At 29.4% G+C, this 17,693-nt stretch overlaps 1 protein-coding gene across 3 annotated transcripts in view; it reads right to left on the reverse strand.

The window, feature by feature from the left end:
* LOC107455349 (CD151 antigen) overlaps window positions 1–17,693 on the reverse strand; it is a 71,807-nt gene that overhangs the window by 34,556 nt on the left and 19,558 nt on the right. The window lies entirely within an intron of this gene.

Here is a 17,693-nt window from a genome sequence, read left to right on the forward strand (position 1 = left end):
TTAGATAAAAACATGTATTAAAATAAAATATCATTCCCTCACTATTAGTGTCATTCCCTCACTTTTTAAATAGTGAAAATAATTAATTTACTTATTAATTAATTTGAAAAATAAATTAAAAAATTAATAAATTAATTTATTAAATTAATTAATTTATTTATTAAATTAATTAATTATTATAAATTAATTAATTATAAATTAATTATCTGAAAAATTAATTAATTTAAATATTACGTATAATTTACAGGATATATACTTTCTTTATAATGCCATTACATATTTCTATTAATATAAAAAGTTTCAGAGCTTTTTATTCACTTTACTTTTTTGGGATTTTATGAACTGAAAAATGACAGTTTTCGTGAGAATGACCCATATATATATATATATATATATATATATCTCACTTTTTGAATTTATCAGCAGATGAGCGCACAAATCTGAAGAAAATAGCTTCACATCAGCATTAAAAATGTTGGTGGGAAGTATACTTCCCCCCGGGGTTTAAAAAAGTGTTAAATATGTCAGAAAAATGTATTTTATTTACTTGGTAATCTACACTAACACGTAAATAGGAAAATTCTCTCTTAAATTAGAGTGAAATCAAAATCAGAACGTTATTCTACTAATGGCGCCCTTGATGAACAGGATATGAGGTTGAGCGAGGGTCATCGCACAACGCATTTCTCTCAATTAAAATCTTAACTTCTGATTGAAATAAGAGATAACTGCCGTAGAGAAACAGCAGGTTATTAAACTTTATAAACACCCTGCTGTTTTTAACCTTGCATTGAAAGGGTACATTTTGAGTTACTTTCATGAAAGAAAGAGTAATTTAAAACACACGAGGGAAGACACACATAAACACAGAAAAAAAAAAGGTTCATGGTTGAACCATAATATCAGTATCTTGAGCCATGCATAATACGGTGCAAATTTTCTGCAAACTTAATAAGTTGTTAAATTGAATCACGGTTTTGTCTTAGTTGAACCCTTATCATCGTGTAATCAAACTTAAAAAGTACGGAAATATGTTTCAACGTAGCATCATATTAAAGTTGTAAATTTTTATGGTTCAATACGCTCTTAAGTTTTTAAGTGCCAATTGATATGAAGTTACCAAGCAAATTTTAGTGATATTGTTAGTTTAACATTGCTCCAAAATTTCTAACTGCGTCGACTGATTTGAAGAAAAATTAATTTTAGTGATATTATGGATCAACACGCTCCCAAATTTTTAACTGCGTAGAGTGATTTGAAGTCGCCAAGTAAATTTCAGTGGTTCAACACGCTCCAAAATATTTAACTGCCTAGAGTGATTTGAGGTAAATTTTTGTTCCACATGTTCCAAATTTTTTTATTGTGCAGAGTGATCTGATGTCACCAAGTAAATTTAAGTGTTACTATAATTCAACACGCTCCAAAATTTTTAACTGCGTCCATTGATTTGAGGTAAAATGAATTTTAATGATATTATGGTTCAACACGCTCCCAAATTTTTAACTGTATGGAGTGATTTGAAGTCGCCAAGTAAATTTCAGTGATTCAATACGCTCCAAAATATTTAACATTCTAGAGTGATTTGAGGTAAATTTTTGTGATATTATGGTTCAACATGATCCAAATTTGTCCAAATCCATGTTCCAATACCTTTAATATGATTCTAAGTTGAACAATATTATCGTAATTTTTAAAGTTCATTACACGATATTGAATTGTTCAACTTGAACGGAAACATACGGTTCAGTTTCACACCTTATTAAGCTTGCAGCAAATGTTGAAAATGGTACGATCTATCAATATTTTAGTTCAATACTGGACCTATTGAGTTTTGACAGCCAGTAGAAGTATATCCATTACAAGTTAGAAACCCTTAATCCATTCAGCCCTAATTAATTTCATGTTAATATGACATGCCATGAAATAAACTGAGAAATTGTTTCAAATTACAAAATTATCAAATAATTAATCTAAATTATTATATAATGAAAAAAGTCTAAAAAAATCGAACTATCGGAAGGCAAAACAAAATGCCGAAACGACATCTATGTATAAAATTAAGGTGAGGTTATTTATCAAATTTCAAAAGAAAACAATAGTGCTGAAAAGCAACGTTTCCGATGTATTTTATCTATATTTTATTTGTAAATTTTGTTTATAAAAGTCGTTTAATAGCTGACCCAATTTTAAGTTTACGAATACTAAACGTTCAACTCCGTATCATTGTTTTTTTTTAACCCTATGTGGAAGAAAAGGTAACTTCTGGAGTAAGTATTGAGAAAAATTTGCCTTCGTGGAGAACATTATGATGGAACTAAACCGCATTAGCGTTACATTCAGAGAAAACCAAGAAACCACTGTTAGAGGACTCTAACCCATGATCCGTCTACCACTGAGGATATTTTATGTCAGACTGTGGTCTGTGCGAGCGGGGTGCGAAATTCGTTTTGACCAGAAATCGCTGGGATTTGAACCCGGGGGACCTCATTGGGAGGGGAGCACCTGATCAAATACGGCTTATTTGTAATTTTTTCTTTATATCCGTCGTTGTATGGGGGTTTACGACTGCTAATGTTCAACTTCATAGCCTTGAAATTTTGAACCCAATCCAGAAGACAAGGAAACTTCTAAATCAGTACCCCCAGAGTATTGATTTGTTATGGGAACATGGAGGACTTTGCGACTCGGCAGATTTAACGTGCATCAATCGCCATTTACACGGGGAATCTACGGCCTGCGGGGATCCAACCCATGAACTCTTGGACATGTGCCCTGTGCCCTACCAACGAGGCTATTCCAGCCTATTTGCAAATTTTGAAAAATTGACTCCCCCCATTCCCAGCTTCCTAGTAAATAGTACTAAACTTAGTTCAATGATAAGACAGCCCATGAAGGGGCAAGGCCTACTATATTTACTACTTGGTTTTCTTAACATTGGGCTTTGGGGAGCAGAAGCAGGTGCTCCTATTGGTTGGTCAGCCGAATGCGGCACCCCCACCAGTGTTTAGTCTCCAAACATGATACGTATTCAGTTTATGGACCCATTGTAGGTAAGAAAGGCTAAGTTAATCTTGCACGGTTAGAAGATTGAACCCAGAACCTGTGGCATGGGAGCTGGAAGCACTACCACTCAACCACTGGGCCTAGTGCATAGATATACATTTATACAAATACTTGATCTTGTTTAATTCGGGTGTTGGCTTTCAAATCTGAAATTAATTTTGCGCCTAAAGCTGCAATTGTTTTAAATGACATATTTAGATTATTTTTGAAATTTACAAGTTTAAAAACGCAATATTTTACGTATATTAAGGTTATAAACGTATGTAATAATAGAGGTCGCATAAATGTTGCAACAAATTTCTAGGGGAGTTACAGCTAATCATCAGGATTAAAATTGCATAGGAACCCATACCTGCTCCGAAGCATGCGAAGAAACAGTTCACAATAGGGAAGCACCACTATTTTTGAACAACGACTTTTCCAGGCATGGGTTCCTATGCAATTTTAATCCTTATAAAGTGCTTTAAGTTCCCTACAAATTTGTCGCAACATTTATGCGACTTCTGTTATATCTAACAATTTTAATCTTGTACAATTCAAAAAAGAAAAAAGACAAAAAATATCATTGAAAAAATAAAAATAAAACTGTAGCTTAGCGAGAGAAATTGAAAGCAGATTTGACAACAGCGCAACGTGTAAAGTATATAAAATGCGTTTTAAGAAAAAAGAAGAAGAAAAAAAAACTCATGCAATAGAAAACAGAAAATTCGTTTCCTAGTGTTATCAAACTACACAAGAAAGAATTGTGTCACTTAAAAAATTTCAACTAAGCTTGTCTCCTCTTTGGATCATTTGCAGTGTAGTTTTTAAAGTGATTGATAAATGATTCTATTAACTAATGTGTTGATTGTTTGATTACATAAACTTGATTTTTTAGGTAGCTAAAAATAAGTAAATGACATTAATTTACATAAACGTTGCTGCTGTTTTTAGCAACGATCTTATAATTACTTTAACAAGTTCTAGTCAATAATGATAATATATAGATTATCTAAGTCAGTGGTTCCCAATTTGTTTCAACAATGGAACCCTAAATAATAACCCTTCTTCCGGCGGTTCCCCAACTTTATAGATAAAGTAAATGAGGAGAATTACCGTATTTACCAATTAAAGACTTTATTTTTAACGTACTTAATAAGAGATTTTTATCATTAATAATTTTAAGTTTAATTTGACACCCGATAATTAAATTCGACGTCGTGGAGTTGCATCTAGTCTAGTTTTGAATTTATTTTTGGTGTAATGTATGCCTGTAGCTCAAAATGAACACAACAAGCAGAAAGATGATTTTCTTTGAAATAAAAACTAAAATGAATTGAAAAACGTTGAAAATCGTTATTATGGATATATATATTTCTTTATTAATAAATTTGACAATTTAATTTTTATCTGAAAAGCGCGAGGTGAAAATCGTAATGAAGGTATCATGAATACATGATATTCACAATTTATTCAATATATTGTTATTAAAAAAATTATATTTAATAAAAAATTTAGCTATTTCTTTATCAATGGTATTTTACTTTCAGAAAAGCAAACGGAATATGAAATAAATAATGGATTATTGATTGGATCTAACTATAATTAAAAGTTTCAAAGCTTGCGGGTTAAAACAAACATCCTATTGCGGTTAAAACAAATATCCTATAATTGGAACCCCTTTAAATCTTCAGCGGAACCCTAAGGGTTCCGCCGAATACCATTTGAGAACCGCTGAGAGATGAAACAATTTTTGGCACTTTTACGGCTAACTTTAATTAATCTGCAAATTAACAATATACAGTTACAGCTTGGAATAACTGATTTCTACTTTATGGTTATACCAGTCGTTTGCATTACGTAGAAAACTCAATCACGTGACATTCATTTCTAGCTACTATTGACTAAAACTATAAACAACGTGAACGATCAGTCTTTATTCGCACAAAGTATACTCTATCTTACTTTTGGAAAAACTACTATTGCTTTTAAATTAAAAATTGGTTAACTAACATTCATCTCATCGATATGATCTTATCTTCCATTAACAAAAAGGTGCCAGTTGACACGCGGGAATATCCATGGTTGTTTATTTCCCACATCAAAATAACATCGAATCCTTGAATAAAAATTAGGCATCGTGCGAAGAATAATTTTCAGTTGCAACTAAGTATACTCTATCCTACTTTTGGATAGCTACCATTGCATCAAAATCAATAAATTGGTCTATTAACATTCATAGATATGATCCCATCTTCCAATAACAAAAAGGTGCCAGTTGACACGCGGGAATATCCATGGTTGTTTATTTCCCACATCAAAATAACATCGAATCCTTGAATAAAAATTAGGCATCGTGCAAAGAATAATTTTCAGTTGCAACTAAGTATACCCCATCCTACTTTTGGATAGCTACCATTGCATCAAAATCAATAAATTGGTCTATTATCATTCATAGATATGATCCCATCTTCCAATAACAAGAGTGAGGAACATTTGCAATGAAGGAATATCCACGGCTATTTATTTCCCACAACAAAATAACCTCGAATCCTTGAATTAAAAATTAAATAACGCTGAGAGAGTCGGTGAAGCAATAGAAGACCTTGTATCGAGAGTAAAATAAGTTTTCAAAGTTCATCTTTCAATTACATACTATTTGCAAACTCCAATTCTTTTTTCTTCTTCGATAACGTCACTAGTGATCATGAATCGGTCACGACGTCGAACTTTCACTTGGGTCAGTCCGAAAAAAAAAGGCGGTCAAGGTGACCGCTCGAGGTCATGTTTGAAGGAGGGTGTTGTCTCTCATGTCCGGATGCAACCGGTAATGATCTCAGTGGTTGGATTTACCATCGGTAAATATTGCTTCTATATGGCATGGACTTCAATTTAGACTATGCAATTAGAGTGGGCGGAGTATGGAACATTTTTTAAATAATTATTAACTGTATCCGTAAGAAGAGGGTCATATTTAGGGAACAAATATAAGAATTGTTGTTCTTTTCCATCGAACGGAGATATTCAACATGAAAATGGGAACATGAAAAAGAGTTCGTGGACGACTTTTATCAAACAAAAACTTTCTAACTTTGCCTTCCAAATTACCAAGTATGATGAAAATAAATTAAAAGAAACTATAGTTATGTAGTATACTAAATAATATTTTTACAATTTTTTATATCATAATTTTATTTAAATCTTCCACAAATCGAAATTTTTACAATTTTTTCCACTAACACATACCTGTCTGGTTTTATTTAGATCCGACTGGTTTATGGCAGGAAAGCGGAGTACAGTGATCAATTATTAGCTAAGCTATCTTAAAATGATTCAAATCAAGTAACTTATCGTAAAGTCATATAAGTCACTTTCTCTAAAACCATAGACAAATGATATTGTTCTGTAGTAACTGTCCTGTACAGAACATGTATTCAACATTTCAATGTGTAAATCCATGCATAGTTTGTCTGTAGAAAGAACTCCCCTCGCTACAAAGTCTAAGACCGACTGCTGCTATGGAAACAAGAAATAACGCATTTCAAAGATTGGAGCTTCTTTTTCCTTAGATTCCCTTTCTCTCGCCAGCAAGAGTAAAAGCTTGTCTTAAATAATGACCCATCACTCCTACTTGAAATAGTTAAACCTCGTAACCATAGTAACCACCACCACCACTCCAGACGAATGTCTAGGGGAGTTTTTTACATAGACAAACTACAGGCGTGTGAAATCGACCGGTAAGAAGGAGAAACAAGCGTTACCCCAATCCCACACGCCTCGAGAGTATGCGTACTAAAGAGCACTTGTACGTACTAATATGAGAGTACCGAATTGAGATCATGTCGATGTAATTTTGGACAGCTAGAGTCAGAAAGGCTCGTTTTATACGTTATAGAGTGGGCCGTGAAGGAAAAATCACGCGATCACGTATGCATATTATCACGGTCCTGAAGGATTTAATTTCATCAACTCACTTTCGGACTGGTTTATGGCAAACAATTGCTGTACAATGAACAACTATTAGCTAAGTTATTTTAAAATTATGCAAATCAAGTTAAAGCTATCGTTAAGTTACATAACTCACTAATTAAGTTATCGCAAAATTTTTCATCACAAAAGTGCTGCTTAATCATTAAATAATGCATTTAAAGTTTTAACGGCCATAGAAACGTAGGTTAGTTCTAAATTTTCGGTTAAAATACTTGGGGCAAGTTTGGCGAAGTCATTTTTTACCCTGAAATTATTTTGTATTTCATACATTTATGAAAATGTATACATTTATGTAAATGTATTATGAAAATGATTATGTAATGTAACACATTGATTCTTTTAACGAAATCAATGTAATAAGGCTAAAATTAATGGATAAACTGGCAACAATTTCGCAATAAATATCTGTAATCGGACCTCTATTTAACGAAGTTGCTAAATCCCGATAATAAGTTCGTTATAGGGAAAATTCGTTAAATAGAAAATCCCATATTTAAACAACACAAAACAGGTTTTAAATTCATAAACACTAGGCATAATTAAAATAGCAATTGATGCACAGTTATCTTGTAAACTAGTATCTACTATTTATTTTATAAATCTTAACCATAAAAGAAATCTGCAGGGGAAGTAAGAATAGAGCAAAACATTAACCAGTGTTATACTATCAAGCTACATACGTTTTCCACTGAAAAAAAGAACCTAAATTTATGTATAAAATTATAGTTGCATTTATTATAAAAATTTACTTTTAAACATGCATTACCATATGCGTTTTTAAGTTTAATTGCTACTGATAAAATTCATTAATTTGAACTAAGTTTTTCGTTTGCAATGCAAGCAAAAAGGGATTTTGCAGATTTCTATAAAATAACTTTTGAAGAAAGCAGTAAAACATTACATAAAGCAGTAGCTTCGAAAATTAATTCAAGTTCATTTCCCCCCAAAAATACGTTAACAAGTTTGAAATGTTCTAAAATATTTTGGAAAATAGGGAAAGGGAATCTCAGAGAAAAGTTCGTTAAATAGGAAATTCACTTCGCTATTTGGAAGTTATTTTACGAAGAAATTTCCAAAATGTTCTCGGTTTCTCGAAAAAAATCGCAAAATAGAGAAATTCGCAAAATCGAAGTTCGCTAAATAGAAGTCCGACAGTTTCAAAAAATGAAATTTTATCAAAAGACAGTTACTTTTTATACTGCCCACCTTTGGTAACCATCCCGGTCAATTTTTAAAATTATCGTATAGGGTAAACTAACCAGTGAAGGAACACTTAAGCTTTGCTTGCCCTTTAAAAAATCATATTAATTTCAAAATTCGTAATTTTAGTTAAATGACAGTGTCAACATATTTGTTACTAATTGCAAATTATGTAAAAAATTGTAGAGAACTTGCATAATATTGTTTTAAAGTTTTGGAAATTCAAATAACGAGTAGTAAGTAGACCAAGTGAAGGAACAGCTCTTACCAGTGAAGGAACACCCAGTAAAGGAACACTTAATTTTGATTATTGTTTAATGCTCTTTATGAATTTATAAGCCATACAAATATTTAAAAACAAGCCCATTCCTGAAATTATGACATATAAATACTTGGAAAATGTTAACTTTTTTTTGTAATCATGAATTGAAAACTAAAGTGTCAACATATTAACACATACTGTTCATTCACTGGGAAATCTATGCCCAGTAAAGGAACGTGCCTGTTCCCTCACTAGTTAGAAGTTGTTTTTCGTATTTTTAACATACTTTTGATGCGGAACATCACTAACGGTACAAGAAAATTAAAGTTTATCTTTTATTTTCATTAACTTAGAAAAAAAACCAGTAAAGGAACACTTGTTCCTTCACTGGTTTTTCCTCGTTTGGTGATCCAGTGAATAAATACCCCCTTATCTCAGTACTTTATTATGCTATGGGGCTTAAAAAAACGTAACTTCAATAACTATATTTTGAATTCTTATTTTCAGAGTGAGAAAAATAAAACTATTACATGCAATTAATTCCACTTCAAACATATAAATACAAACACTCACCTTATAATTTTTTCAAAGAAACAAGATGTTGCAGAGATAATAACAAATTCAAAAATTCTTCCACAGAAGTCTATTTCACCATGTAATCCAAAACATTGCTAGATGACTTCCTATTATTTGGCAGTAGGGTATTGTTACCAATATATCTAAAGAAAAACTTTCAAATTCTTATTTTTAATCAATATATATGAAATGTTCCTTCACTGGGTAGTGTTCCTTCACTGGTTGGTTTACCCTACAACATGCAAACTTTAATGAAAACCCAAGCCCAAATGTCTAGCATAACTGTTTTTAATTATTTTAATTCTTCAATTCAATCCTAGAATTAGTTTGAAACAATATAGTAAGCAAGCTTATCCATCGTTCACCTACTGACTTTGAAATACTTTCATTTCAATTTTAACTATTTTCAAGAAATAGTGTCAAAGTTCTTTATGTGTTGATTTTTCGTAAAAATTTAAAATCTGCCCCGACAGCTCTTAACACACCATAACTGGTCTAACAACCGTTTAGGAACTTTTGCGTCGAAAATGCGCTTATCATCTTATCCTTTTAGCATATTAGACTTAATAAATTTTTCTAACAATTTTATACAGTTAATATTCGATTATTATGTATTTCGAAAAATACTTGTCGTATACCTATTTCTACCACGGCCGGCAATTTGACCGGGAGAACAATTAATTACTTTATATGGTTATGGGAACAGAAATTACGATGTAATACGTGTTCAATGTATTGCATTTGATCAGTTGAATATTTTTGCAAAGATTGTTGCATAGTTAGTTCAATCAAAATAACTGTGAAATCAAATTTGAAAAAAGTACATAGAATTTTAGATTGGCCTTTTTGTGTAAGAAAAAAGTGAAAAAAACTAAAAGTTTTGGTAAATAGTTTATATTTTATTTTGATAGCTTTAGTTCATTTCTAACTAACTGTTAGTTTTTGCCCAAAAAAATGTCGAAACAATAAAGATAGCACAAGTTCTTAGAAGAAATAACATTAATTATAACAATCATTATGATTCTTATTATTATTAGAATAATTATAAGAATTATAGAAAGAATAATAATTAGAAGAAATATGTTTGCGGAAAATGTACAATGGCAATATACAATTTTATTTAATTATAATAGATTTTTTTAGTTTATCTCCTTCCTAACATCCATATTTTATACATTCAATCAAGAAATCTAAAGTCCGGTCATTTGGCTATGGTAGAAATTAGGTATAGATCAAGTGCTGGTATGCTTAGTGTTAAATCACACAAACCACAGAGCAGAAGTATTTCTGTCGTGAAATAAGATTAAAGAAAGAAAAAAAAAGAAAAAAGAAAGAACGAAAGTAAGAAAGAAAAAGAAAAATGAAGTTATCCCAATGCTTCATTCCGTGTGGTCTATTTTTTTCTGTAAGGGTACTTTTTTATATTAAATTTCTTAAAAATTCAAAATATATTCATAGTTCCTCCCAGAAATGAAAAGAAAATTTGTTTCAGAAAATAGATGCACGTTTATTATAAATTTGAGCTATATGCTGAACCTTTATGTTTATAAAAGTTCAGCATACAGAAAGAAAAAAAAATGTTGCAGCTACCTGGTGAGCTTAGTGCTTAGTGGCAAACAGAAGGTAAGGGGGCAACTAATCGAAGCAACCGGTCAAAGAAGATAGGTAGGTACAACCGGAAGGTAGGTTATGTCAAAGGGCGGCATCCATTCGACAAATAAGAATTTAAATCTAAAATGCTTATTTTTACCATGAAATTAAATTTTTCAATTGTTAAATGTATGGCACGAGCGAAATATTGATGTAAAATAAAATATAACTTTAAACAACTTTAATAATTAAGTTTTAATCCATTAAAACTTATTTATTCTTACATTAACGAAACTTTTGCTAAAAATAGTAATATTTTTTTCCATAGAAAATAGTTTACTTACATGCAAATCGAAATTAAGAATTTAGATTTTTATAAATATTCAGTAATAGTTTAATATAACGAGTACGACTTATTCCGAGAAGTTATCTTTCTTACGAAAGAAAAGTTCATCTGCTAATTTCAGAAATCTAACCGTGCACTTTAAAATAATGTTCTTTTCTTTCCTTCTTTTTTTATCACAAACGCCTTTAAAAAAAAAAAAAAAAAAAAAGAGATAGCCTGGTTGGTTAGGCACTGGCCGGCCCATGCCCAAGAGTTCGTGGGTTCGATCCCCCCTGGCCGATACCCCCCGTGTAGTAAATGGTGATACAAATAAGTTATGCCCTTTATTTCATATTCTTCTCACAAAAACTTATGTTAAAATTTGAAAAATTTTGTTGTTCAACTTTCCAGTCATAGACTTTTCTGCATTTTATAAAATGCACAAAGTAACGTAATTCAGTCAACAATCTTTACTCAAAAGCAGTCCAACTAGATACGAATTTTAAATCAAAACAGTTGTTCGAAATAAAATATAAACAGTAATGTCAAATTCATTTCATTACTTTTTTTATAGCTATTTTAACATTAATTATGTATGTTAGCTAGTAACAACAATCATACTATGTAATGATGATTTCATTTACAATTGTGATTTATCGTGAATTCTTAAAACGCTAGAATATTTAAAATTGGATTCCTCAGGAACTATTTGACCGCATTTTTCTATATAAAATTAATTTCTTTAAAATAAAATAATTCCTCATCCCCTCAACGGATTCAGATTTTCTGTTAAAAAGATTTAAAAAAAAAAAAATATTTTGCTAACTGTTATTATTTTAACAATTATAATTTTTCAGTGTAGTTACTCATATTATAGTAAATATAAGATGCAAATTAATACTAAATATTTAAAAAAAATAATGAATTATAATTATAATTTCCACCACCGAATTTCCGAAAAGATCAATCTATCCTGTATATTAAGAATCTTTTGTTTATGAATGGCAAGCACTATCTCGCAAATATGAATCATAACTAAACCTATATGCTCTAAGAACTAAACAAAAAAAGCTTTTTTTTAATTTTTAAGACACATTGCGAATTATAATTTGAGTATTCTAAAAATTAAAAAATTAAATAGTATTTTTAGGGGAAGACTGGGCGAAACAACTTCCATTTTTAAATTTGGTGGCGTCATCTATATTTCATAATTAGAAATAAAACTTCCTCTTATATTGTATATTAAAATAACTTACAGCAGATTTAAGTTTAAAGCTCAATTCATTTACTTTTTTTTACCTTGAAAATATTTTATTATTTATATATATTTAGACATAGTTTCTCTAAATACGAAATTTGCGGAAAGCTATAAAAATTAACTAAAACGGAAATATTCCTCTTTTAACTTAATGGAATGGATTAAACTACAAGTGAATTTTACGTTAATTTTTGTTCGAAAAATAAAAACTGGACAATAATAAAGCAAATTGCTTTCATGAGAGTTCTGAGCTTTCATGAGAGATTTTTTTTCTTTTAATTGAAAAAAAAAGTTTGTTTTTTGTGAACAGATGGCAGCACTACATCAAGAAGATAATTTTTATAAATCGTTTAAATAAAATAAAAAAATCAACAATAAATAAAAAATCAATCAATCAATCAAATTTTTTGTTAAACTTTAAAATAATTCAACGCATAATATAAAGAAGTTTTAATTTTCTTCGGTTTGTATTTCATTTTCCTGATAATTATTATAGAGGCATTGGTGTGTTTAAAAACATCAACCTTTTTAAAGAATTCTTTATAGCTTTCCAATTAATTTTTTTAATATTTTTCAGTTCTTCGAAATTTATCACTGCGCTACATGAACTAAATCGAAAGGGACAAACAAACGCAATGTAAAAAGCTATATAGCTTTAAATATAGTAATTATTTGTTTCCCTTCTCCATAACTTTATGTTATTAGATTTAGCAAAACACGTTTTTAGAAGTTTAACTCACTAAAATAAAGATTAACAATTCCCACTATGATATCATTCAACTATAAAATTGATTCCATTGCTCGAAGCAAACTCAGCCAAAATGTACGACACTCAAGCAATGTTTTTCAACAAAATGATATTCAAATTCTTCTTCTGAACAACTTGAAAATGTGGCTGGTAATTAAGTCAGAAATCATTGAAATTAAGTCAGTTTAAGTTAAGTTTATTTCCAAATAATTATTTTTGTTAAATACAATTCTGTGTATCAATATACTGTTAATAAAAATGAATACTACTTTAAAGTAATAATTATAATATTAAAATAATGCAGTAAATATTGAAAAATAACTAATATAAAAATAATGAAGTGAATATTAAAAAATTATTATTTAATTATTAAAAGAAATAAATGCTTAAAAATAATTAATATGGTATTAAAATGAACAGAAATATAATATATAATAACAGAAACGAATATTTAAATAAAAAAATAATATTGAAAAAAAATTTTACGAAATATATTTAAAAGAAATATAAAGTTAAAAATAATATATTAAAATAATAAAAGAAAAAAAAAAAACAAAAATATCAAATTTATATCAAAAAATATTATCTGTGAGTATTGTATACATTTTAAGATCCGTCCCTAAAATGGGACAACAAACATCAATGGGTTCAGATCCATGAAAGAAGATTTCTATCACTAATTACTCAGTCTGTCTGAAGTTGTGAAAATCTCTTAATAAATGTCATTCTTGCAGGTTTTGCAGTAAATCACTTTGTAACAATTTTTAGCAAATAAAAGCAACTAAGAGGTGTAGTGAAAGGTTAAAATAGCACGAAATGGGGAGGAAAAAAAACAATAATAAAAATAAATGGAATTTTAAAAACAAACAGTTTCCATGGTTAAAGTAAACACAGGATTTTTTTAAGGCTTAAATAAAAATGAAAAAAAAAGGAAAGAAAGTTTAACTTATTATATTTATACTTTGTAGAACCTTGAATAATACACGTTTCAAGAGAAAGTAAATGCTATATATCATGACAGCAAGCAATAAGGAAAAGAAGGCGTTTTCATTAACAATATTGTACTTATCTCAATTTTACAATACTTGTTTGAGTGCAATACTTGCTTGAGTAGTACTAAAAAATTGCTAACATTTTGGCATTAGGGGAAAAATTATATTTTTTTTTAGAAAAAAAAATAAAACACGTGTATTTTTTAAACTTTTTGAAATTAAAATTAACTGAGTTTGACACTTAAAACTTTTTTACTCAATTATATGACGGATTTTGCTCAAATTTTCTATTTTGTCATTTAAAATAACATAATTTAAAAATATGTAAAAATTTATTTATCTTGCGGTTTAAAAATTTTAATTAAATTATTATTAAATTAAATTAATTACAAATCATGGTAATTATTAATCTCGGGAGACAGCAAAAAATGGTTATTCTATTATTATTTATCTATTATAAATAGATACCTAATGCCAATATTGGTATCTAATATTGGTACAGTAATATTGGTATCCAATAAAGGTATCGAAAATCGTCATTGTGGTTACTCACGGCGCCTTGAAACTATTAAATTAATTATAGAAATTACTATTAATTATAGAAAGCACTTTCTCCCCCATACCACCTGAAATATAATTTTTCAATTTTGCTTAGGCTATTCTAACAATACCTTTTCCCCTTTCTAAACACTAAAAAATATATGATTATTTAAAATCACCTGGAAATCATATAGAAGTGAAACGTTTTCAAAAGAAGAATCTAATGGAAGAATACTTTAATTATTTTAGCAAAAAGAGCTTTAAAATATATAAAAACTTCTGGTAAGTGGGAAAAGAAATAACAAAGGGGAGACAATTATTTCCCTCAGTCGACATGTTCCAAGCGCTCAAAAAACAAGCACCCATTTTCAAGACTTGTCAGATGTAAGTGGGAAGAAGGAAAAGTGGTTTGAAAGATAAATCTTAAAGTTGCCAAGGAAATATGGAAAAATAAAGATGAAAAACAAAATTAGTAAAACCACTGTAGCCGAGAGGGCAAATCAGAGTAAAATGCATTACTACGAGCTATGGAGAACATGAGGAGCCAATGTCGTTAACAAGATAATCGTCTTTCAAATGAATAAAACATTCTTTAACATACAATTCAGCAACAATAAAACATCAGCTTTCATATGAATGTTTTATACATATGAATACTTTTATCTTTCCATTTTTCGTTGACAACTTTATGTTTCATCTTTGGTTTCTTCTCATTTACGTCTGACAAGTCTTGAAAATGGATGTCTGCGTTTTGAGTGCTTGAAAAGTGTCGACTTCTAACAATATATTTGTAACAACTATATTTCATTTCTTAGACGTCGGAGAAAAAAAAAATTAAAGGGTTTTGGAGAGCTTATGAAAGGTCAAATATAATAGAGATAAGAAAGAAGAAGAAAAAAATCCAAATTTCAGTCAAAAATGCTGATTTTCATCCAGTCGAATACCCTAAAATTTTTAGTAGGACGATAAATTATTTAACATGACGAGATTAAATAGCTCAGATAAAAATCATAAAAGTAAAAGAATAACTTGTCTCAATCTTTGCTTATTTGTATGAACCCAAATAAAGCAAGAATAAGTTTTTAAGATTAGATCACAAAAAAAAATTGATTTTCACAAAACTGAAGATTTTCTTTAGAATGACATTTTTACTCCATTTTCATACTTAGCACAGAAAACTCGCTGACTAAAAATGAATAAAAGCTAGCTTAGCAGTCGTAAATTACTGATACAAACACACAAAAGCTATAAAAATTACATATTATTCATTGGAAGCTTCGAAGAACAGTCTTAAAATGAAACCCACATCAAGGACTTCATCAATTTTAGTCATAATGATTGATGAGGCACCATTTCCGACTCTGTCATCGAAAAATATTACATCTAAAACAAAGAGTAAAAAAACTATGTCGATATCAGTTTAATGATATTTATTTAACGTTTCCGTCAATATATCGAATATCTTTATGAAGACACTACTTGTATTTAGGAGAGACATTTTTTAAATATTTATTTTCCTCCTTTATATTGCGCCTCTTGGAAACAATATAAAGTAATTACGAATAGTATAAAATATATAAAAATTGTAATTATCACATGATATGGTTATTTAGTGTGTTTGTCTGGAGATTAAAATATCGATAGTTGCGAATCACGATATAACAAAGATCAGTATTAAAAAACGAAAACTAATAGCATTGAGAATGATTTAATTTCCTATTTCATAAAGTACAGAGATTTCCAACTTACCTGAGGCCGGGGGCCACAATTAAAAACACAAATCAAATGGCGGGACGCAACTTTATCAAAATTTTATGTAGGACTCTTTTATGCTTGAAGGAACATTAAATATTACTGTCAGATTTTTACCAAGTTGTACAAAACAACAGTATTGAATTACAAATTAAAATAAGAAGTAGATTTTTAAAAATATTTAATTGCATATTAAAAAATTCGGGCAAACAATAACTTTAATGTGCACAAATGTATTAAACAATTAATGTGCAACAGATATCTAACTGCAGGAATATAAAACATTAAAAAGGTTGGTATTAAAACTTGCATAGTATCGCACAAAATGTTCAATGACAAAATTGAGGTGTGTCTGCTGCAACCACCAGAGAATAGATATTTACATTTTAAATTTAAAATCAACAAATGTGTGTGTAAATATATTCGTCCAAAATTAGTGGTTTCAAAAAGTTAAATCGAAGAATTTTTTCGAGAAAGTTTCTGATACACACATGCTAAATTATGTTTACAAAATACAAAAAAAATTAAATAAAAAAGAGCAACATTCACGATTACTTTTGTATTTGAATAAATATTTTCTTGAATGCAAAACCTGAGAAATAATTTTTTTTGCACCGTTGATATGATAAATTTCACAGAAACGAAGACAAAAGTATTTTAAACCCATATAGATTTTTTACGAAAAATCTAATATACTTTAGTTCGCGGACCACAAAAAAAAAGGTTTCTATACCACTGATATAGTATAATTGATAAATCAGATTAAGTGTCCCATTTAGCTTGATTGTTTTCTGTCAGTTCCCCTCTACGTTGCTTACAATGTATATAATGGAGAAAAAAAACCTTCAATGGAACACCCTCAATAATTATTGATCTAAGAATCGGATCTCCACGTTTTTGGACTATCTTAATCGTTTGAGGTGACGACATCACATATGTTAATTAATGAGTGCAGACGATATTTATTTAAGTTACGAAATCAAACGCAAAAACATATTCTCTCTTAAAAAGAAAAAAAAGGAAGAAAAAAAAACATTCCCCCCCCCCCCGACGGATTCGGATTTCTGACCTCAAAATACAGGTGATTGTAGCAATTTGGGAAACATATGGCTCCAATAGTTTGTTCAGGAGAACGGTTCAAAGTTTGAGCTTCTTAATGTTAATTTTACTTTCTGCTTACTTCACTATATCTCGAGAACTTTTCAAGCGAATTGAAAATTTTTTGCACAAAATTATAAAATTCGCTTATCCAAAGATAATTCCATACAAAAAAAAAAAAAAACTTTTGGAAATTATTTATTATCTTTCATTTTTTTAGTCTAAAAAATTTTGAACTGTTGATGAACTTTGAACATGAACTTTGTTGATGAACATGAACTTTGATGTTCATTTTTTTATTCACTTTAAAGTATCTAATT

The sequence above is a fragment of the Parasteatoda tepidariorum genome, chromosome 6 (genome assembly GCF_043381705.1).
Source record: "Parasteatoda tepidariorum isolate YZ-2023 chromosome 6, CAS_Ptep_4.0, whole genome shotgun sequence".
In the NCBI taxonomy this organism is placed as follows: domain Eukaryota; kingdom Metazoa; phylum Arthropoda; class Arachnida; order Araneae; family Theridiidae; genus Parasteatoda; species Parasteatoda tepidariorum.